A 24,455-nucleotide genomic window follows, 5' to 3' on the forward strand; every position below is an offset into this window, starting at 1 on the left:
ATCCTCGTGCCTCAAACCTCAATCCTCAGCCCTCAGTCCTCATCCTCAATTCTCAATTCTCAATCCTCAATCCGCAATCCTCAATCTTCAATCCTCAATAATCAATCTCCAATCCTAGATCCTCAATCCCCAATTCTCAATCCTTAATCCTCAATCTTCAACCCTCAATCCCCAGTCCTTAATCTTCAATCCTCAATGCTCAATACTCAGTCCTCAATCCTCAATCCTCAACCCTCAATCCTCAATCCTCAATCCTCAATCCTCAATCCTCAATCCTCAATCCTCAATCTTCCATCCTCAATACTCAATCTTCTATCCTCAATCCTCAATCCTCAATCCTCAATCCTGAACCCTCAATCACCAACCCTCAATCTTCAATACTCAATCCTCAATTCTCAATCCTCAATACTCAACCGTCAATCATCAATTCACAATACACAAGAGAATATCCTGAATTCGCAGGTTGCAATACTCAAACCTCAGCCCTCATCCTCCATACTCGATCCTCAATCCTCAATCCTCAACCTTCAATCCTCAATACTCAATCTTCAATATTCAATCCTCAATCCTCAATCCTCAAACTTCAATCCTCAATAATCAATCTTCAATCCTCAATCCTCAATCCTCAATCCTCCACCCTCAATACTCAATCCTCAATCTTCAATCCTCAATACTCAATCTTCAATCCTCAAGCCTCAATCCTCAATCCTCAATCCTCAATCCTCAATCTTCAATCCTCAATACTCAATCTTCAATCCTCAATCCTCAGTCCTCAAACCCTAATTCTGAATCCTCAACCCTGAATGCTCAATATTCAGCCCTCAGTCCTCAACAATCATTTGTCAATCCTCAATCCTCAATAGGATATCCTCAATTCACAGTTTTCAATACTCAATACTCAGTTTGCAATCTTCAAATCGCTATCCACAAACATCATAGCTCATCACTCAGCCCTCAACACTCAGTTCTCAATGTTCAATCCTCAATCCTCAATCCTAAATCCTCGATCCTCAATCTTCAATATTCAATCCTCAATACTCAAACTTCAGTCCTCAATCCTCAATCCTCAATCCTCAATCCTCAATCGTCAGTCTTCAATCCTCAATACTCAATCTTCAATCCTCAATTCTCAATCCTCAATCCTCAATCCTCATCCTTCAATCCTCAATACCCAATCCTCAATCTTCAGTCCTCAATTCTCAATCCTCAATTCTCAATCCTTAACCCTCAGTCCTCTGTCCTCATACCTCAGTCCTCAACCCTCAGCCCTCATCCTCAATCCTCAATCCTGAATCCTCAATCCCCAATCTTCAATCCTCAATACTCAATCTTCAATCCTCAATCCTCAGTCCTCAATCCTCAATCTTCAATCCTCAGTCCCTAATCCTCAATCCACAACTCTCAACCCTCAATCCTCAATCCTCAGACCTCAAACATCAATACTCAACCCTCAGTCCTCGTCCTCAATCCACAACACTCAATCCTCAATCCTCAATCTTCAATCATCAATATTCTATCTTGAATCCTAAATCCTCAATCCTCAATCCTCAATCCTCAATCCTCAACGTTCTATCCTCAATACCCTGTCCTCAATGTTCAATCCTCAATCCTGAATCCTCAACCCTCAATCCTCAATCCTCAATCCTCAATCCTCAAACCTCAACCCTCAATCGTTGGTCCTCGTCCTCAATCCTCAACCCTCAATCCTCAATCATCAATACACAATCTTCAATCCTCAATCCTCAATCCTCAATCCTCAATAATCAATCCACAATCTTCAATACTCAATCCTCAATCCTCAATCCTCAATCCTCAATACTCAACCATCAATCCTCAATTCTCAATACTCAATAGAATATCCTGAATTCGCAGGATTCAATTCTCAATCCTCAAGCCTCAAACCTCAGCCCTCATCCTCCATTCTCGATCCTCAATCCTAAATCCTCAACCTTCAATCCTCAATACTCAATCTTCAATCCTCAATCCTCAATCCTCAATCCTCAATCCTCAGTCCTCAATCCTCAATCCTCAATCCTCAATCCTCAACCCTCAATCCTCAATCTTCCATCCTCAATACTCAATCTTCAATCCTCAATCCTCAATCCCCAATCCTCAATCCTCAATCCTCAATCTTCAATCCTCAATCCTCAGTCCTCAACCCTCAGTCCTCATCCTCAATTCTCAAATCTCAAACCTCAACCCTCAATCCTCAATCTTCAACCCTCAAGAATCAATCTCCAATCCTAGATCCTCAATCCCCAATCCTCGATCCCTAATCCTCAATCTTCAATCCTCAATCCCCAGTCCTCAATCTTCAATCCTCAATGCTCAATCCTCAATCCTATATCCTCAGTCCTGAATCCTCAGTCCTCAAACCTCAAACCTCAATCCTGCACCGTCAGTGCTCGTCCTCAATCCACAACCCTCAATCATCAATCCTCAATCATAAATTGTCAATATTCAATCTTCAATCCTCAACCCTCATTCCTCAATCCTCAACCCTCAATCCTCAATCTTCAATCCTCAATCCCCAGTCCTCAATCTTCAATCCTCAATCCTCAATCCTCAATCCTTAATCCTCAATCCTCAGTCCTCAAACCTCAATCCTGAATCCTCAATCCTCAGTCCTCAATCGTTAGTCCTCGTCCTCAATCCTCAACCCTCAATCCTCAATCATCAATACACAATCTTCAATCCTCAATCTTCAATCCTCAATACTCAATCAACAATCCTCAATCCTCAATTCTCAATCCTCATTACTCAATCCTCAATCATCAATCCTCAATCCCCAATCCTCAATCTTCAATCCTCAATCCTCAATCCTCAATCCTCAGCCCTCAATCTTCAATCCTCAATACTCAATCTTCAATCCTCAATCCTCAACCCACAGCCCTCATCCTCCATCCTCAATCCTCAATCCTCAATCCTCAATCTTCAATCCTCAATACTCAATCATCAATCCTCAATCCTCAATCCTCAATCCTCAATCCTCAATCCTCAATCCACAATCCTCAACCCTCAGCCCTCATCCTCAGTCCTCAATCCTCAATCCTCAGTCCTCAATCTTCATCCTCAATACTCAATATTCAATCCTCAATCCTCAGTCCTCAAACCTCAATTCTGAATCCTCAATCCTGAAACCTCAATCTTCAGCCCTCAGTCCTCAACCATCAATCCTCAATTCCCAATACTCATATGAATATCCTGAATTCTCAGGATTCAATACCCAAACCTCAATCATTAACCATCAGCCCTCATCCTCAGTCTTCAATCCTCAATCCTCAATCCTCAATCCTCAATCCCCCATCCTCAACCTTCAATCCTCAATACTCAATATTCAGTCCTCAATCCTCAATCCTCAATTCTCAATCATCAATCCTCAATCATCAATCCTCAATATTCAATACACACTCCTCAATCCTCAACTCTCAATACTCAATACTCAACCATCAATCCTCAACATTCAACCCTCAATAATCAATCTCCAATCCTAGATCCTCAATAGAATATCCTCAATTCACAGTTTTCAATACTCAATACTCAATCTGCAATCTTCAAATCTCTATCCACAAACATCAATTCTCATCACTCAACCCTCAACACTCTGTCCCCAATCCTCAATCCCCAATACTCAATCCTTAATCCTCAATCTTCAACCCTCAATCCCCACTCCTCAATCTTCAATCCTCGATGCTCAATCCAAACTCCTCAATCCTCAGTCATCAATCCTCAATATTCAATACCCAACCGTCAATCCGCAGTCCTCAATCCTCAATCCTCAATCCTCGTTCCTCAATCCTCAATCCTCAACCCTCAGTCCTCATCCTCAATTCTCAATTCTCAATCCTCAATCCTCAATCCTGAACCTTCAATCCTCAATAATCGATCTCCAATCCTAGAGCCTCAATCCCCAATCCTCAGGCCTTAATCCTCAAACTTCAACCCTCAATCCCCAGTCCTCAAACATCAATCCACAATGCTCAATTCAAAATCCTCAATCCTCAGTCCTCAATCGTCAATCCTCAATTCTCAAACCTCAATCCTCAACCGTCAGTCCTCGTCCTCAATCCTCAACCCTCAACACTCAGTCATCAATACTCAATCATCTATCCTCAATCCTCAGTCCTCAATCCTCAATCCTCAATCCTCAATTCTCAATATTCAACACACAACCCTCAACCATCAATCCTCAATACTCAACCATCAATCCTGAATACTCAATACTCAATAGAATATCCTGAATTCTCATGGTTCAATACTCAATCCACAATATTCAATAGTCAAATCTCAATCCTCAAACATCAATTCTTAACACTCAATCCTCAACACTCAGTCCTCTCTCTTCAATCCTGCATCCTCAATCCTCAATCCTCAACCGTCAAGACTCAATCTTCAATCCTCAATAGAACATCCTCAATTCACAGTTTTCAACACTCAATCCCAAATCTTCAATCCTCAAATATCAATCCACAAACATCAACTCTCATCAATCAACCCTCAACACGCAGTCCTCAATCTTCGAACATAAATCCTCAATCCTCTATCTTCAATCCTCAATACTCAAACTTCAATCCGCAATCCTCAATTCTCAATCCACAATCCTCAATCCTCGATCGTCAATTCTGAAGCTCCAATCCTCAATCTTCAGTCCTCAATCCTCAATCCTCAATCCTCAATCCTCAATCCTAAGTTCTTAATCCTCAATCCTCAATCCTCAGTCTTCAATCCTCAATAGTCAATCTTCAATCCTCAATCCTCAATCCTCAATCCTCAATCCTCAATCCTCAATCTTCAATCCTCAATACTCAATCTTCAATCCTCAATCCTCAATCGTCAATCCTCAATCCTCAATCCTCAATCCTCAATCTTCAATCCTCAATACTCAATCTTCAATCCTCAATCCTCAATACTCAAACTTCGATCCTCAATACTCAATCTTCCATCCTCAATCCTCAATTCTCAATCCTCAATCCTCATTCTTCAATCCTCAATACCCGATCCTCAATCTTCAATCCTCAATCCTCAGTCCTCAATTCTCAATCCTCAATCCTCAGTCCTCAGACCTCAAACATCAATACTCAACCCTCAGTCCTCGTCCTCAATCCACAACCCTCAATCCTCAAACCTCAATCTTCAATCCTCAGTCATCAATGCTCATTCCTCAATCGTCAATCCTCAATCCTCAATCTTGAATCCTCAATACTCAATCTTCAATCCTCAATCCTCAGTCCTCAATCCTCAATCTTCAATCCTCAGTCCCTAATCCTCAATCTTCAATCCTCAATCCTCAATCCTCAATCCTCAATCCTCAATCCTCAACCTTCAATACCCAATTGTCACTCCTCAGTCCTCAATCCACAATCCTGAATCCTCCATCCTCAATCTACAATCCTCAGTACTCAATCTTCAATCATCAATCCTCAATCCTCAATCCTCAATTCTCAATCCTCAACCCTCAGTCCTCAGTCCTTGAACCTCAATCCTCAGCCCTCGGCCCTCATCCTCAATCCTCAATCCTCAATCCTCAATCCTCAACCTTCAATCCTCAATACTCAATCTGCAATCCTCAAATCTCTATCCACAAACATCAATTCTCATCACTCAACCCTCAACTCTCAGTCCCCAATCCTCAATCTTCAGTCCTCAATCCTCAATCCTCAATCGTCAATCTTCAACTTTCAATCATCAATACTCAATCTTCAATCGTCAATCCTCAATCCTCAATCTTCAATCCTCAATACTCAATCTTCAATCCTCAAGCCTCAATCCTCAATCCTCAATCCTCAATCCTCAATCCTCAATCTTCAATCCTCAATACTCAATCTTCAATCCTCAATCCTCAGTCCTCAAACCTCAATTCTGAATCCTCAACCCTGAATGTTCAATATTCAGCCCTCAGTCCTCAACAATCATTTGTCAATCCTCAATCCTCAATAGGATATCCTCAATTCACAGTTTTCAATACTCAATACTCAGTTTGCAATCTTCAAATCGCTATCCACAAACATCATAGCTCATCACTCAGCCCTCAACACTCAGTTCTCAATGTTCAATCCTCAATCCTCAATCCTAAATCCTCGATCCTCAATCTTCAATATTCAATCCTCAATACTCAAACTTCAGTCCTCAATCCTCAATCCTCAATCCTCAATCCTCAATCGTCAGTCTTCAATCCTCAATACTCAATCTTCAATCCTCAATTCTCAATCCTCAATCCTCAATCCTCATCCTTCAATCCTCAATACCCAATCCTCAATCTTCAGTCCTCAATTCTCAATCCTCAATTCTCAATCCTTAACCCTCAGTCCTCAATCCTCAAACCTCAACCCTCAATCGTTAGTCCTCGTCCTCAATCCTCAACCCTCAATCCTCAATCATCAATACACAATCTTCAATCCTCAATCTTCAATCCTCAATACTCAATCAACAATCCTCAATCCTCAATTCTCAATCCTCAATCCTCAGCCTTCAATCCTCAACACTCAATATTCAATCCTGAATCCTGAGTCCTCAAACCTCAATTCTGAATCCTCAATCCTGAATCCTCAATCTTCAGACCTCAGTCCTAAACCATCAATCCTCAATTGTCAATACTCAAAAGAATATCATGAATTCTCAGGATTCAATACTCAAACCTCAATCCTCAACCCTCAGCCCTCATCCTCAATCATCAATCCTCAATCCTCAATCCTCAATCCTCAATCCTCAATCCTCAATCCTCAGTCATCAATCCTCAGTCTTCAATACTCAATCGTCACTCGACAGTCCTCAATCCTCAATCCTCAATCCTCAATCCTCAATATTCAATACTCAATACTCAATCTTCAATCCACAATCCTCAATTCTCAATCCTCAATCCTCCATCCTCAACCCTCAATCCTCAAGCGTCAATCCTCAATCCTCAATTCTCAACCCTCAATCCTCAGTCCTCAAACCTCAATCCCGAATCCTCAATCCTGAATTCTCAATCTTCAGACCTCAGTCCTCAGAAATCAATTGTCAATCCTCAATCCTCGATAGAATATCCTCAATTCACAGCTTTCAATACTCAATCCCCATTCTTCAATCCTCAGACCTCAACCCACAAACATCAATCCTCATCACTCAACCCTCCACACTCAGTCCTCAATCTTCGATCCTCTATCCTCAATCCTCAATCTTCAATTATCAATACTCAATCTTCTATCCTCAATCCTCAATTCTCAATCCTCAATCCTCAATCCTCAATCCTCAGACCTCAAACATCAATACTCAAACCTCAGTCCTCGTCCTCAATCCACAACCCTCAATCCTCAATCCTCAATCTTCAATCATCAATACTCAATCATCAATCCTCCATCCTCGATCCTCAATCCTCAATCCTCAACCTTCCACAGTCAATACTCAATCTTCAATCTTCAATCCTCAATCCTCAATCCTCAATCCTCAATCCTCGATCCTCAGTCATCAATCCTCAATATTCAATACTCAATCGTCATTCCGCAGTCCTCAATCCTCAATCCTCAATCCTCGTTCCTCAAGCCTCAATCCTCAACCCTCAGTCCTTATCCTCAATTCTCAATTCTCAATCCTCAATCCTCAATCCTCAATCCTCAATCCTCAATTCTCAATCCTCAGTCCTCAATCCTCAACCCTCAACCTTCAATCCTCAATAGTCAATCTTCAATCCTCAATGCTCAATCTTCAATCCTCAATCCTCAATCCTCAATCCTCAATCCTCATTCTTCAATCCTCAATACCCAATCCTCAATTTTCAATCCTCAATCCTCAATCCTCAATCCTGAATCCTCAATCGTCAGCCCTGATTCCTCAAAAATCAGTTATCAATCCTCAGACCTCAATAGAATATCCTCAATTCACAGTTTTCAATACTCAATACTCAATCTGCAATCTTCAAATCTCTATCCACAAACATCAATTCTCATCACTCAACCCTCAACACTCTGTCCCCAATCCTCAATCCTCAATCCTCAATCTTCAACCTTCAATCATCAATCCTCAATCTTCAATCCTCAACCCTCAGCCCTCATCCTCAGTCCTCAATCCTCAATCCTCAGTCCTCAATCTTCATCCTCAATACTCAATATTCAATCCTCAATCTTCAGTCCTCAAACCTCAATTCTGAATCCTCAATCCTGAAACCTCAATCTTCAGCCCTCAGTCCTCAACCATCAATCCTCAATTCCCAATACTCATAAGAATATCCTGAATTCTCAGGATTCAATACCCAAACCTCAATCATTAGCCATCAGCCCTCATCCTCAGTCTTCAATCCTCAATCCTCAATCCTCAATCTTCAATCCTCAATACTCAATCTTCAATCCTCAATCCTCAATTCTCAATCCTCAATCCTCAGTCCTCAGACCTCAAGCATCAATACTCAACCCTCAGTCCTCGTCCTCAATACACAACACACAATCCTCAATCCTCAATCATCAATCATCAATATTCAATCCTCAATCCTCAATCCTCAATCCTCAATCCTCAATGTTCAATCCTCAATACCCAATCCTCAATCTTCAATCCTCAATCCTCAATCCTCAACACTCAGCCCTTATCCTCAATCCTCAACCCTCAATCCTCAATTCTCAATCCTCAATCCTGAATCTTCAATCCTCAGTACCAAATCCTCAATCTTCAATCCTCAATCTTCAATCCTCAATCCTCAATCCTCAATCCTCAATCCCCAATCCTCAACCTTCAATCCTCAATAGTCAATCTTCAATCCTCAATACTCAATCTTCAATCCTCAATACTCAATCTTCAATCCTCAATCCTCAGTCCTCAATCCTCAATCTTCAATCCTCAGTCCCTAATCCTCAATCCACAACTCTCAACCCTCAATCCTCAATCCTCAGACCTCAAACATCAATACTCAACCCTCAGTCCTCGTCCTCAATCCACAACACTCAATCCTCAATCCTCAATCTTCAATCATCAATATTCTATCTTGAATCCTAAATCCTCAATCCTCAATCCTCAATCCTCAATCCTCAACGTTCTATCCTCAATACCCTGTCCTCAATGTTCAATCCTCAATCCTGAATCCTCAACCCTCAATCCTCAATCCTCAATCCTCAATCCTCAAACCTCAACCCTCAATCGTTGGTCCTCGTCCTCAATCCTCAACCCTCAATCCTCAATCATCAATACACAATCTTCAATCCTCAATCCTCAATCCTCAATCCTCAATAATCAATCCACAATCTTCAATACTCAATCCTCAATCCTCAATCCTCAATCCTCAATACTCAACCATCAATCCTCAATTCTCAATACTCAATAGAATATCCTGAATTCGCAGGATTCAATTCTCAATCCTCAAGCCTCAAACCTCAGCCCTCATCCTCCATTCTCGATCCTCAATCCTAAATCCTCAACCTTCAATCCTCAATACTCAATCTTCAATCCTCAATCCTCAATCCTCAATCCTCAATCCTCAGTCCTCAATCCTCAATCCTCAATCCTCAATCCTCAACCCTCAATCCTCAATCTTCCATCCTCAATACTCAATCTTCAATCCTTCAATCTTCAATCCTCAATCCTCAATCCCCAATCCTCAATCCTCAATCCTCAATCTTCAATCCTCAATCCTCAGTCCTCAACCCTCAGTCCTCATCCTCAATTCTCAATCTCAAACCTCAACCCTCAATCCTCAATCTTCAACCCTCAAGAATCAATCTCAATCCTAGATCCTCAATCCCCAATCCTCGATCCCTAATCCTCAATCTTCAATCCTCAATCCCCAGTCCTCAATCTTCAATCCTCAATGCTCAATCCTCAATCCTATATCCTCAGTCCTGAATCCTCAGTCCTCAACCTCAAACCTCAATCCTGCACCGTCAGTGCTCGTCCTCAATCCACAACCCTCAATCATCAATCCTCAATCATAAATTGTCAATATTCAATCTTCAATCCTCAACCCTCATTCCTCAATCCTCAACCCTCAATCCTCAATCTTCAATCCTCAATCCCAGTCCTCAATCTTCAATCCTCAATCCTCAATCCTCAATCCTTAATCCTCAATCCTCAGTCCTCAAACCTCAATCCTGAATCCTCAATCCTCAGTCCTCAATCGTTAGTCCTCGTCCTCAATCCTCAACCCTCAATCCTCAATCATCAATACACAATCTTCAATCTCAATCTTCAATCCTCAATACTCAATCAACAATCCTCAATCCTCAATTCTCAATCCTCATTACTCAATCCTCAATCATCATCCTCAATCCCAATCCTCAATCTTCAATCCTCAATCCTCAATCCTCAATCCTCAGCCCTCAATCTTCAATCCTCAATACTCAATCTTCAATCCTCAATCCTCACCCACAGCCTCATCCTCCATCCTCAATCCTCAATCCTCAATCCTCAATCTTCAATCCTCAATACTCAATCATCAATCCTCAATCCTCAATCCTCAATCCTCAATCCTCAATCCTCAATCCACAATCCTCAACCTCAGCCCTCATCCTCAGTCCTCAATCCTCAATCCTCAGTCCTCAATCTTCATCCTCAATACTCAATATTCAATCCTCAATCCTCAGTCCTCAAACCTCAATTCTGAATCCTCAATCCTGAAACCTCAATCTTCAGCCCTCAGTCCTCAACCATCAATCCTCAATTCCCAATACTCATATGAATATCCTGAATTCTCAGGATTCAATACCCAAACCTCAAACATTAACCATCAGCCCTCATCCTCAGTCTTCAATCCTCAATCCTCAATCCTCAATCCTCAATCCCCCATCCTCAACCTTCAATCCTCAATACTCAATATTCAGTCCTCAATCCTCAATCCTCAATTCTCAATCATCAATCCTCAATCATCAATCCTCAATATTCAATACACACTCCTCAATCCTCAACTCTCAATACTCAATACTCAACCATCAATCCTCAACATTCAACCCTCAATAATCAATCTCCAATCCTAGATCCTCAATAGAATATCCTCAATTCACAGTTTTCAATACTCAATACTCAATCTGCAATCTTCAAATCTCTATCCACAAACATCAATTCTCATCACTCAACCCTCAACACTCTGTCCCCAATCCTCAATCCCCAATACTCAATCCTTAATCCTCAATCTTCAACCCTCAATCCCCACTCCTCAATCTTCAATCCTCGATGCTCAATCCAAACTCCTCAATCCTCAGTCATCAATCCTCAATATTCAATACCCAACCGTCAATCCGCAGTCCTCAATCCTCAATCCTCAATCCTCGTTCCTCAATCCTCAATCCTCAACCCTCAGTCCTCATCCTCAATTCTCAATTCTCAATCCTCATCCTCAATCCTGAACCTTCAATCCTCAATAATCGATCTCCAATCCTAGAGCCTCAATCCCCAATCCTCAGGCCTTAATCCTCAAACTTCAACCCTCAATCCCCAGTCCTCAAACATCAATCCACAATGCTCAATTCAAAATCCTCAATCCTCAGTCCTCAATCGTCAATCCTCAATTCTCAAACCTCAATCCTCAACCGTCAGTCCTCGTCCTCAATCCTCAACCCTCAACACTCAGTCATCAATACTCAATCATCTATCCTCAATCCTCAGTCCTCAATCCTCAATCCTCAATCCTCATTCTCAATATTCAACACACAACCCTCAACCATCAATCCTCAATACTCAACCATCAATCCTGAATACTCAATACTCAATAGAATATCCTGAATTCTCATGGTTCAATACTCAATCCACAATATTCAATAGTCAAATCTCAATCCTCAACATCAATTCTTAACACTCAATCCTCAACACTCAGTCCTCTCTCTTCAATCCTGCATCCTCAATCCTCAATCCTCAACCGTCAAGACTCAATCTTCAATCCTCAATAGAACATCCTCAATTCACAGTTTTCAACACTCAATCCCAAATCTTCAATCCTCAAATATCAATCCACAAACATCAACTCTCATCAATCAACCCTCAACACGCAGTCCTCAATCTTCGAACATAAATCCTCAATCCTCTATCTTCAATCCTCAATACTCAAACTTCAATCCGCAATCCTCAATTCTCAATCCACAATCCTCAATCCTCGATCGTCAATTCTGAAGCTCCAATCCTCAATCTTCAGTCCTCAATCCTCAATCCTCAATCCTCAATCCTCAATCCTAAGTTCTTAATCCTCAATCCTCAATCCTCAGTCTTCAATCCTCAATAGTCAATCTTCAATCCTCAATCCTCAATCCTCAATCCTCAATCCTCAATCCTCAATCTTCAATCCTCAATACTCAATCTTCAATCCTCAATCCTCAATCGTCAATCCTCAATCCTCAATCCTCAATCTCAATCTTCAATCCTCAATACTCAATCTTCAATCCTCAATCCTCATACTCAAACTTCGATCCTCAATACTCAATCTTCCATCCTCAATCCTCAATTCTCAATCCTCAATCCTCATTCTTCAATCCTCAATACCCGATCCTCAATCTTCAATCCTCAATCCTCAGTCCTCAATTCTCAATCCTCAATCCTCAGTCCTCAGACCTCAAACATCAATACTCAACCCTCAGTCCTCGTCCTCAATCCACAACCCTCAATCCTCAAACCTCAATCTCAATCCTCAGTCATCAATGCTCATTCCTCAATCGTCAATCCTCAATCCTCAATCTTGAATCCTCAATACTCAATCTTCAATCCTCAATCCTCAGTCCTCAATCCTCAATCTTCAATCTCAGTCCCTAATCCTCAATCTTCAATCCTCAATCCTCAATCCTCAATCCTCAATCCTCAATCCTCAACCTTCAATACCCAATTGTCACTCCTCAGTCCTCAATCCACAATCCTGAATCCTCCATCCTCAATCTACAATCCTCAGTACTCAATCTTCAATCATCAATCCTCAATCCTCAATCCTCAATTCTCAATCCTCAACCCTCAGTCCTCAGTCCTTGAACCTCAATCCTCAGCCCTCGGCCCTCATCCTCAATCCTCAATCCTCAATCCTCAATCCTCAACCTTCAATCCTCAATACTCAATCTGCAATCCTCAAATCTCTATCACAAACATCAATTCTCATCACTCAACCCTCAACTCTCAGTCCCCAATCCTCAATCTTCAGTCCTCAATCCTCAATCCTCAATCGTCAATCTTCAACTTTCAATCATCAATACTCAATCTTCAATCGTCAATCCTCAATCCTCAATCTTCAATCCTCAATACTCAATCTTCAATCCTCAAGCCTCAATCCTCAATCCTCAATCCTCAATCCTCAATCCTCAATCTTCAATCCTCAATACTCAATCTTCAATCCTCAATCCTCAGTCCTCAAACCTCAATTCTGAATCCTCAACCCTGAATGTTCAATATTCAGCCCTCAGTCCTCAACAATCATTTGTCAATCCTCAATCCTCAATAGGATATCCTCAATTCACAGTTTTCAATACTCAATACTCAGTTTGCAATCTTCAAATCGCTATCCACAAACATCATAGCTCATCACTCAGCCCTCAACACTCAGTTCTCAATGTTCAATCCTCAATCCTCAATCCTAAATCCTCGATCCTCAATCTTCAATATTCAATCCTCAATACTCAAACTTCAGTCCTCAATCCTCAATCCTCAATCCTCAATCCTCAATCGTCAGTCTTCAATCCTCAATACTCAATCTTCAATCCTCAATTCTCAATCCTCAATCCTCAATCCTCATCCTTCAATCCTCAATACCCAATCCTCAATCTTCAGTCCTCAATTCTCAATCCTCAATTCTCAATCCTTAACCCTCAGTCCTCAATCCTCAAACCTCAACCCTCAATCGTTAGTCCTCGTCCTCAATCCTCAACCCTCAATCCTCAATCATCAATACACAATCTTCAATCCTCAATCTTCAATCCTCATACTCAATCAACAATCCTCAATCCTCAATTCTCAATCCTCAATCCTCAGCCTTCAATCCTCAACACTCAATATTCAATCCTGAATCCTGAGTCCTCAAACCTCAATTCTGAATCCTCAATCCTGAATCCTCAATCTTCAGACCTCAGTCCTAAACCATCAATCCTCAATTGTCAATACTCAAAAGAATATCATGAATTCTCAGGATTCAATACTCAAACCTCAATCCTCAACCCTCAGCCCTCATCCTCAATCATCAATCCTCAATCCTCAATCCTCAATCCTCAATCCTCAATCCTCAATCCTCAGTCATCAATCCTCAGTCTTCAATACTCAATCGTCACTCGACAGTCCTCAATCCTCAATCCTCAATCCTCAATCCTCAATATTCAATACTCAATACTCAATCTTCAATCCACAATCCTCAATTCTCAATCCTCAATCCTCCATCCTCAACCCTCAATCCTCAAGCGTCAATCCTCAATCCTCAATTCTCAACCCTCAATCCTCAGTCCTCAAACCTCAATCCCGAATCCTCAATCCTGAATTCTCAATCTTCAGACCTCAGTCCTCAGAAATCAATTGTCAATCCTCAATCCTCGATAGAATATCCTCAATTCACAGCTTTCAATACTCAATCCCCATTCTTCAATCCTCAGACCTCAACCCACAAACATCAATCCTCATCACTCAACCCTCCACACTCAGTCCTCAATCTTCGATCCTCTATCCTCAATCCTCAATCTTCAATTATCAATACTCAATCTTCTATCCTCAATCCTCAATTCTCAATCCTCAATCCTCAATCCTCAATCCTCAGACCTCAAACATCAATACTCAAACCTCAGTCCTCGTCCTCAATCCACAACCCTCAATCCTCAATCCTCAATCTTCAATCATCAATACTCAATCATCAATCCTCCATCCTCGATCCTCAATCCTCAATCCTCAACCTTCCACAGTCAATACTCAATCTTCAATCTTCAATCCTCAATCCTCAATCCTCAATCCTCAATCCTCGATCCTCAGTCATCAATCCTCAATATTCAATACTCAATCGTCATTCCGCAGTCCTCAATCCTCAATCCTCAATCCTCGTTCCTCAAGCCTCAATCCTCAACCCTCAGTCCTTATCCTCAATTCTCAATTCTCAATCCTCAATCCTCAATCCTCAATCCTCAATCCTCAATTCTCAATCCTCAGTCCTCAATCCTCAACCCTCAACCTTCAATCCTCAATAGTCAATCTTCAATCCTCAATGCTCAATCTTCAATCCTCAATCCTCAATCCTCAATCCTCAATCCTCATTCTTCAATCCTCAATACCCAATCCTCAATTTTCAATCCTCAATCCTCAATCCTCAATCCTGAATCCTCAATCGTCAGCCCTGATTCCTCAAAAATCAGTTATCAATCCTCAGACCTCAATAGAATATCCTCAATTCACAGTTTTCAATACTCAATACTCAATCTGCAATCTTCAAATCTCTATCCACAAACATCAATTCTCATCACTCAACCCTCAACACTCTGTCCCCAATCCTCAATCCTCAATCCTCAATCTTCAACCTTCAATCATCAATCCTCAATCTTCAATCCTCAACCCTCAGCCCTCATCCTCAGTCCTCAATCCTCAATCCTCAGTCCTCAATCTTCATCCTCAATACTCAATATTCAATCCTCAATCTTCAGTCCTCAAACCTCAATTCTGAATCCTCAATCCTGAAACCTCAATCTTCAGCCCTCAGTCCTCAACCATCAATCCTCAATTCCCAATACTCATAAGAATATCCTGAATTCTCAGGATTCAATACCCAAACCTCAATCATTAGCCATCAGCCCTCATCCTCAGTCTTCAATCCTCAATCCTCAATCCTCAATCTTCAATCCTCAATACTCAATCTTCAATCCTCAATCCTCAATTCTCAATCCTCAATCCTCAGTCCTCAGACCTCAAGCATCAATACTCAACCCTCAGTCCTCGTCCTCAATACACAACACACAATCCTCAATCCTCAATCATCAATCATCAATATTCAATCCTCAATCCTCAATCCTCAATCCTCAATCCTCAATGTTCAATCCTCAATACCCAATCCTCAATCTTCAATCCTCAATCCTCAATCCTCAACACTCAGCCCTTATCCTCAATCCTCAACCCTCAATCCTCAATTCTCAATCCTCAATCCTGAATCTTCAATCCTCAGTACCAAATCCTCAATCTTCAATCCTCAATCTTCAATCCTCAATCCTCAATCCTCAATCCTCAATCCCCAATCCTCAACCTTCAATCCTCAATAGTCAATCTTCAATCCTCAATACTCAATCTTCAATCCTCAATCCTCAATCCTCAATCCTCAATCCTCATTCTTCAATCCTCAATACCCAATCCTCAATTTTCAATCCTCAATCCTCAATCCTCAATCCTGAATCCTCAATCGTCAGCCCTGATTCCTCAAAAATCAGTTATCAATCCTCAGACCTCAATAGAATATCCTCAATTCACAGTTTTCAATACTCAATACTCAATCTGCAATCTTCAAATCTCTATCCACAAACATCAATTCTCATCACTCAACCCTCAACACTCTGTCCCCAATCCTCAATCCTCAATCTTCAACCTTCAATCATCAATCCTCAATCTTCAATCCTCAACCCTCAGCCCTCATCCTCAGTCCTCAATCCTCAATCCTCAGTCCTCAATCTTCATCCTCAATACTCAATATTCAATCCTCAATCTTCAGTCCTCAAACCTCAATTCTGAATCCTCAATCCTGAAACCTCAATCTTCAGCCCTCAGTCCTCAACCATCAATCCTCAATTCCCAATACTCATAAGAATATCCTGAATTCTCAGGATTCAATACCCAAACCTCAATCATTAGCCATCAGCCCTCATCCTCAGTCTTCAATCCTCAATCCTCAATCCTCAATCTTCAATCCTCAATACTCAATCTTCAATCCTCAATCCTCAATTCTCAATCCTCAATCCTCAGTCCTCAGACCTCAAGCATCAATACTCAACCCTCAGTCCTCGTCCTCAATACACAACACACAATCCTCAATCCTCAATCATCAATCATCAATATTCAATCCTCAATCCTCAATCCTCAATCCTCAATCCTCAATGTTCAATCCTCAATACCCAATCCTCAATCTTCAATCCTCAATCCTCAATCCTCAACACTCAGCCCTTATCCTCAATCCTCAACCCTCAATCCTCAATTCTCAATCCTCAATCCTGAATCTTCAATCCTCAGTACCAAATCCTCAATCTTCAATCCTCAATCTTCAATCCTCAATCCTCAATCCTCAATCCTCAATCCCCAATCCTCAACCTTCAATCCTCAATACTCAATATTCAATCCTCAATCCTCAATGCTCAATTCTCAATCATCAATCCTCAATCATCAATCCTCAATATTCAATACACACTCCTCAATCCGCAACTCTCAATACTCAATACTCAACCATCAATCCTCAACATTCAACCCTCAATAATCAATCTCCAATCCTAGATCCTCAATCCCCAATACTCAATCCTTAATCCTCAATCTTCAACCCTCAATCCCCACTCCTCAATCTTCAATCCTCGATGCTCAATCCAAACTCCTCAATCCTCAGTCATCAATCCTCAATATTCAATACCCAACCGTCAATCCGCAGTCCTCAATCCTCAATCCTCAATCCTCGTTCCTCAATCCTCAATCCTCAACCCTCAGTCCTCATACTCAATTCTCAATTCTCAATCCTCAATCCTCAATCCTCAACCTTCAATCCTCAATAATCGATCTCCAATCCTAGAGCCTCAATCCCCAATCCTCAGGCCTTAATCCCCAAACTTCAACCCTCAATCCCCAGTCCTCAAACATCAATCCTCAATGCTCAATCCAAAATCCTCAATCCTCAGTCCTCAATCGTCAATCCTCAATTCTCAAACCTCAATCCTCAACCGTCAGTCCTCGTCCTCAATCCTCAACCCTCAACACTCAGTCATCAATACTCAATCATCTATCCTCAATCCTCAGTCCTCAATCCTCAATCCTCAATCCTCAATTCTCAATATTCTACACACAACCCTCAACCATCAATCCTCAATACTCAACCATCAATCCTGAATTCTCAATACTCAATAGAATATCCTGAATTCTCGTGGTTCAATACTCAATCCACAATATTCAATAGTCAAATCTCAATCCTCAAACATCAATTCTTAACACTCAATCCTCAACACTCAGTCCTCTCTCTTCAATCCTGCATCCTCAATCCTCAATCCTCAACCGTCAAGACTCAATCTTCAATCCTCAATAGAACATCCTCAATTCACAGTTTTCAACACTCAATCCCAAATCTTCAATCCTCAAATATCAATCCACAAACATCAACTCTCATCAATCAACCCTCAACACTCAGTCCCCAATCTTCGAACATAAATCCTCAATCCTCTATCTTCAATCCTCAATACTCAACCATCAATCCGCAATCCTCAATCCTCAATCTTCAATCCTCAATACTCAATCTTCAATCCTCAATCCTCAGTCCTCAAACCTCAATTCTGAATCCTCAACCCTGAATGCTCAATATTCAGCACTCAGTCCTCAACAATCATTTGTCAATCCTCAATCCTCAATAGGATATCCTCAATTCACAGTTTTCAATACTCAATACTCAGTTTGCAATCTTCAAATCGCTATCCACAAACATCATAGCTCATCACTCAGCCCTCAACACTCAGTTCTCAATGTTCAATCCTCAATCCTCAATCCTAAATCCTCGATCCTCAATCTTCAATATTCAATCCTCAATACTCAAACTTCAGTCCTCAATCCTCAATCCTCAATCCTCAATCCTCAATCGTCAGTCTTCAATCCTCAATACTCAATCTTCAATCCTCAATTCTCAATCCTCAATCCTCAATCCTCATCCTTCAATCCTCAATACCCAATCCTCAATCTTCAGTCCTCAATTCTCAATCCTCAATTCTCAATCCTTAACCCTCAGTCCTCTGTCCTCATACCTCAGTCCTCAACCCTCAGCCCTCATCCTCAATCCTCAATCCTGAATCCTCAATCCCCAATCTTCAATCCTCAATACTCAATCTTCAATCCTCAATCCTCAGTCCTCAATCCTCAATCTTCAATCCTCAGTCCCTAATCCTCAATCCACAACTCTCAACCCTCAATCCTCAATCCTCAGACCTCAAACATCAATACTCAACCCTCAGTCCTCGTCCTCAATCCACAACACTCAATCCTCAATCCTCAATCTTCAATCATCAATATTCTATCTTGAATCCTAAATCCTCAATCCTCAATCCTCAATCCTCAATCCTCAACGTTCTATCCTCAATACCCTGTCCTCAATGTTCAATCCTCAATCCTGAATCCTCAACCCTCAATCCTCAATCCTCAATCCTCAATCCTCAAACCTCAACCCTCAATCGTTAGTCCTCGTCCTCAATCCTCAACCCTCAATCCTCAATCATCAATACACAATCTTCAATCCTCAATCCTCAATCCTCAATCCTCAATAATCAATCCACAATCTTCAATACTCAATCCTCAATCCTCAATCCTCAATCCTCAATACTCAACCATCAATCCTCAATTCTCAATACTCAATAGAATATCCTGAATTCGCAGGATTCAATACTCAATCCTCAAGCCTCAAACCTCAGCCCTCATCCTCCATTCTCGATCCTCAATCCTAAATCCTCAACCTTCAATCCTCAATACTCAATCTTCAATCCTCAATCCTCAATCCTCAATCCTCAATCCTCAGTCCTCAATCCTCAATCCTCAATCCTCAATCCTCAACCCTCAATCCTCAATCTTCCATCCTCAATACTCAATCTTCAATCCTCAATCCTCAATCCCCAATCCTCAATCCTCAATCCTCAATCTTCAATCCTCAATACACAATCATCAATCCTCAGTCCACAATCCTCAATCCTCAATCCTCAATCTTTAGTCATGAATACTCAATCTTCCATACTGAATTCTCAATCCTCAATCCTCCATCCTCAATACTCAATCCTCAACTCACATTTTTCAAACCTCAATCCTCAACCCTCAGTCCTCATCCTCAATTCTCAAATCTCAAACCTCAACCCTCAATCCTCAATCTTCAACCCTCAAGAATCAATCTCCAATCCTAGATCCTCAATCCCCAATCCTCGATCCCTAATCCTCAATCTTCAATCCTCAATCCCCAGTCCTCAATCTTCAATCCTCAATGCTCAATCCTCAATCCTATATCCTCAGTCCTGAATCCTCAGTCCTCAAACCTCAAACCTCAATCCTGCACCGTCAGTGCTCGTCCTCAATCCACAACCCTCAATCATCAATCCTCAATCATAAATTGTCAATATTCAATCTTCAATCCTCAACCCTCATTCCTCAATCCTCAACCCTCAATCCTCAATCTTCAATCCTCAATCCCCAGTCCTCAATCTTCAATCCTCAATCCTCAATCCTCAATCCTTAATCCTCAATCCTCAGTCCTCAAACCTCAATCCTGAATCCTCAATCCTCAGTCCTCAAACCTCAATCCTGAATCCTCAATACTGAATACTCAATCTTCAGCCCTGAGCCCTCAACAATCAGTTGTCAATCCTCAGTCCTCAATAGAATATCCTCAAATTCACAGTTTTCAATACTCAACACTCAATCTGCAATCTCCAAATCTCTATCCACAAATATCAACACTCATCACTCAACACTCAACACTCAGTCCCCAATCCTCAATCTTCAATCCTCAATCCTCAATCCTCAATCCTCGTGCCTCAAACCTCAATCCTCAGCCCTCAGTCCTCATCCTCAATTCTCAATTCTCAATCCTCAATCCGCAATCCTCAATCTTCAATCCTCAATAATCAATCTCCAATCCTAGATCCTCAATCCCCAATTCTCAATCCTTAATCCTCAATCTTCAACCCTCAATCCCCAGTCCTTAATCTTCAATCCTCAATGCTCAATACTCAGTCCTCAATCCTCAATCCTCAACCCTCAATCCTCAATCCTCAATCCTCAATCCTCAATCCTCAATCCTCTATCCTCAATCCTCAATCCTCAATCTTCCATCCTCAATACTCAATCTTCTATCCTCAATCCTCAATCCTCAATCCTCAATCCTGAACCCTCAATCACCAACCCTCAATCTTCAATACTCAATCCTCAATTCTCAATCCTCAATACTCAACCGTCAATCATCAATTCACAATACACAAGAGAATATCCTGAATTCGCAGGTTGCAATACTCAAACCTCAGCCCTCATCCTCCATACTCGATCCTCAATCCTCAATCCTCAACCTTCAATCCTCAATACTCAATCTTCAATATTGAATCCTCAATCCTCAATCCTCAAACTTCAATCCTCAATAATCAATCTTCAATCCTCAATCCTCAATCCTCAATCCTCCACCCTCAATACTCAATCCTCAATCTTCAATCCTCAATACTCAATCTTCAATCCTCACGCCTCAATCCTCAATCCTCAATCCTCAATCCTCAATCTTCAATCCTCAATACTCAATCTTCAATCCTCAATCCTCAGTCCTCAAACCTCAATTCTGAATCCTCAACCCTGAATGCTCAATATTCAGCCCTCAGTCCTCAACAATCATTTGTCAATCCTCAATCCTCAATAGGATATCCTCAATTCACAGTTTTCAATACTCAATACTCAGTTTGCAATCTTCAAATCGCTATCCACAAACATCATAGCTCATCACTCAGCCCTCAACACTCAGTTCTCAATGTTCAATCCTCAATCCTCAATCCTAAATCCTCGATCCTCAATCTTCAATATTCAATCCTCAATACTCAAACTTCAGTCCTCAATCCTCAATCCTCAATCCTCAATCCTCAATCGTCAGTCTTCAATCCTCAATACTCAATCTTCAATCCTCAATTCTCAATCCTCAATCCTCAATCCTCATCCTTCAATCCTCATCCTTCAATCCTCAATACCCAATCCTCAATCTTCAGTCCTCAATTCTCAATCCTCAATTCTCAATCCTTAACCCTCAGTCCTCTGTCCTCATACCTCAGTCCTCAACCCTCAGCCCTCATCCTCAATCCTCAATCCTGAATCCTCAATCCTCAATCTTCAATCCTCAATACTCAATCTTCAATCCTCAATCCTCAGTCCTCAATCCTCAATCTTCAATCCTCAGTCCCTAATCCTCAATCCACAACTCTCAACCCTCAATCCTCAATCCTCAGACCTCAAACATCAATACTCAACCCTCAGTCCTCGTCCTCAATCCACAACACTCAATCCTCAATCCTCAATCTTCAATCATCAATATTCTATCTTGAATCCTAAATCCTCAATCCTCAATCCTCAATCCTCAATCCTCAACGTTCTATCCTCAATACCCTGTCCTCAATGTTCAATCCTCAATCCTGAATCCTCAACCCTCAATCCTCAATCCTCAATCCTCAATCCTCAATCCTCAACCCTCAATCGTTAGTCCTCGTCCTCAATCCTCAACCCTCAATCCTCAATCATCAATACACAATCTTCAATCCTCAATCTTCAATCCTCAATACTCAATCAACAATCCTCAATCCTCAATTCTCAATCCTCATTACTCAATCCTCAATCATCAATCCTCAATCCCCAATCCTCAATCTTCAATCCTCAATCCTCAATCCTCAATCCTCAGCCCTCAATCTTCAATCCTCAATACTCAATCTTCAATCCTCAATCCTCAACCCACAGCCCTCATCCTCCATCCTCAATCCTCAATCCTCAATCCTCAATCTTCAATCCTCAATACTCAATCATCAATCCTCAATCCTCAATCCTCAATCCTCAATCCTCAATCCTCAATCCACAATCCTCAACCCTCAGCCCTCATCCTCAGTCCTCAATCCTCAATCCTCAGTCCTCAATCTTCATCCTCAATACTCAATATTCAATCCTCAATCCTCAGTCCTCAAACCTCAATTCTGAATCCTCAATCCTGAAACCTCAATCTTCAGCCCTCAGTCCTCAACCATCAATCCTCAATTCCCAATACTCATATGAATATCCTGAATTCTCAGGATTCAGTACCCAAACCTCAATCATTAACCATCAGCCCTCATCCTCAGTCTTCAATCCTCAATCCTCAAACCTCAATCTTCAATCCTCAATACTCAATCTTCAATCCTCAATCCTCAGTCCTCAGACCTCAAACATCAATACTCAACCCTCAGTCCTCGTCCTCAATACACAACACACAATCCTCAATCCTCAATCATCAATCATCAATATTCAATCCTCAATCCTCAATCCTCAATCCTCAATCCTCAATGTTCAATCCTCAATACCCAATCCTCAATCTTCAATCCTCAATCCTCAATCCTCAACACTCAGCCCTTATCCTCAATCCTCAACCCTCAATCCTCAATTCTCAATCCTCAATCCTGAATCTTCAATCCTCAGTACCAAATCCTCAATCTTCAATCCTCAATCTTCAATCCTCAATCCTCAATCCTCAATCCTCAATCCCCCATCCTCAACCTTCAATCCTCAATACTCAATATTCAGTCCTCAATCCTCAATCCTCAATTCTCAATCATCAATCCTCAATCATCAATCCTCAATATTCAATACACACTCCTCAATCCTCAACTCTCAATACTCAATACTCAACCATCAATCCTCAACATTCAACCCTCAATAATGAATCTCCAATCCTAGATCCTCAATCCCCAATACTCAATCCTTAATCCTCAATCTTCAACCCTCAATCCCCACTCCTCAATCTTCAATCCTCGATGCTCAATCCAAACTCCTCAATCCTCAGTCATCAATCCTCAATATTCAATACCCAACCGTCAATCCGCAGTCCTCAATCCTCAATCCTCAATCCTCGTTCCTCAATCCTCAATCCTCAACCCTCAGTCCTCATCCTCAATTCTCAATTCTCAATCCTCAATCCTCAATCCTGAACCTTCAATCCTCAATAATCGATCTCCAATCCTAGAGCCTCAATCCCCAATCCTCAGGCCTTAATCCTCAAACTTCAACCCTCAATCCCCAGTCCTCAAACATCAATCCACAATGCTCAATTCAAAATCCTCAATCCTCAGTCCTCAATCGTCAATCCTCAATTCTCAAACCTCAATCCTCAACCGTCAGTCCTCGTCCTCAATCCTCAACCCTCAACACTCAGTCATCAATACTCAATCATCTATCCTCAATCCTCAGTCCTCAATCCTCAATCCTCAATCCTCAATTCTCAATATTCAACACACAACCCTCAACCATCAATCCTCAATACTCAACCATCAATCCTGAATTCTCAATACTCAATAGAATATCCTGAATTCTCATGGTTCAATACTCAATCCACAATATTCAATAGTCAAATCTCAATCCTCAAACATCAATTCTTAACACTCAATCCTCAACACTCAGTCCTCTCTCTTCAATCCTGCATCCTCAATCCTCAATCCTCAACCGTCAAGACTCAATCTTCAATCCTCAATAGAACATCCTCAATTCACAGTTTTCAACACTCAATCCCAAATCTTCAATCCTCAAATATCAATCCACAAACATCAACTCTCATCAATCAACCCTCAACACGCAGTCCTCAATCTTCGAACATAAATCCT

The sequence above is a fragment of the Calliopsis andreniformis genome, unplaced genomic scaffold (assembly GCF_051401765.1).
Source record: "Calliopsis andreniformis isolate RMS-2024a unplaced genomic scaffold, iyCalAndr_principal scaffold0089, whole genome shotgun sequence".
In the NCBI taxonomy this organism is placed as follows: Eukaryota; Metazoa; Arthropoda; class Insecta; order Hymenoptera; family Andrenidae; genus Calliopsis; species Calliopsis andreniformis.